This window comes from Diabrotica virgifera, chromosome 3 (assembly GCF_917563875.1).
Source record: "Diabrotica virgifera virgifera chromosome 3, PGI_DIABVI_V3a".
NCBI lineage: Eukaryota > Metazoa > Arthropoda > Insecta > Coleoptera > Chrysomelidae > Diabrotica > Diabrotica virgifera.
In genome coordinates, this window is record NC_065445.1 from 157,101,700 (window position 1) to 157,102,711 (window position 1,012).

The 1,012-nt window shown below is 32.3% G+C and overlaps 1 non-coding gene across 1 annotated transcript; it reads right to left on the bottom strand.

Moving 5' to 3' along the window:
• Nucleotides 1-337: 337 nt before the first annotated feature.
• Trnay-gua (transfer RNA tyrosine (anticodon GUA)) lies at nucleotides 338-409 on the bottom strand. Its single transcript has one exon. It is a non-coding gene; the product is annotated as a tRNA-Tyr (tRNA).
• Nucleotides 410-1,012: the final 603 nt, after the last annotated feature.

Below are 1,012 nucleotides of genomic sequence, written 5' to 3' on the forward strand. Positions count from 1 at the left end.
AATATTTTTTTCAATGTCTTACCGTCTAATCTAACAAAAAATTTTAGTTGTATTTGGACCCCCCTCAAGAACATTTCCTGGCTACGTGCCTGCCTGTAACTTATTAAAATAAACATTATAGAAGTTTTCAGGGACTTAAAACACCCTGTAATTAAAAAAAATGTGTGTGTACTGTGTACGCACGTAAGAAGTTACACTTCTATTCTTTGATTTAAACGAAATAAGTATACTTTCGGACAGTTTCTTTGTATTTTATTTAAAGATTAAACTAATTTTTACTTAGGTTACTACTTTCCAAAAACTTTTAGTAAAACAATACGAAAAATTAAAAAAATTTAGAAAATACCCGGATTCGAACCGGGGACCTCTTGATCTACAGTCGAACGCTCTACCACTGAGCGATACTCCTTTTGTTTATGCGGGCTACAAGATTTCTGAGACATACTGACAAATAGACCAAGTGAATTATAAAAATACTTTAAATATTACTTATTATCTTATTCCCTAGGTAGACAAATCCAAAGACACAAAAATTATAATAAATATATTTACTAATAACACTAATATATTCTTTCCAAACATTTTTTGGAGTGATACATACATAACTTAAAACATTTAGCAACGAAATCCATACCGTCTGTGTGCGCATGTGCGCAGAATAATAAAAATTCACCCCAATCGCGCCTAAACAAGTATAACTTCAAAAATGGACAATAGCCCTTAAATGAAACCTATAGGTACCATACCAAAAAATCAGCCACTTAGTTGTAATTAATTGTCGCAGGGTTTCTTCTCGATTCCCATTACAGTTAGAGAAAAATAATCTTTTTAAAACATCTTTTTTAAGAATTTGTCAACTTTGGGGCGCCTCTCCCTCTAAACGGTGGGTGATAGACATAATGCTGTTGCGGAATAAATTGTAGGAAATATATACTCTTCATATTTCTATTAAGGATTTTTTTGCAAAAACGTACAGCAGGGGCTACGTTTCGCAAAAACTACAAATTACCTC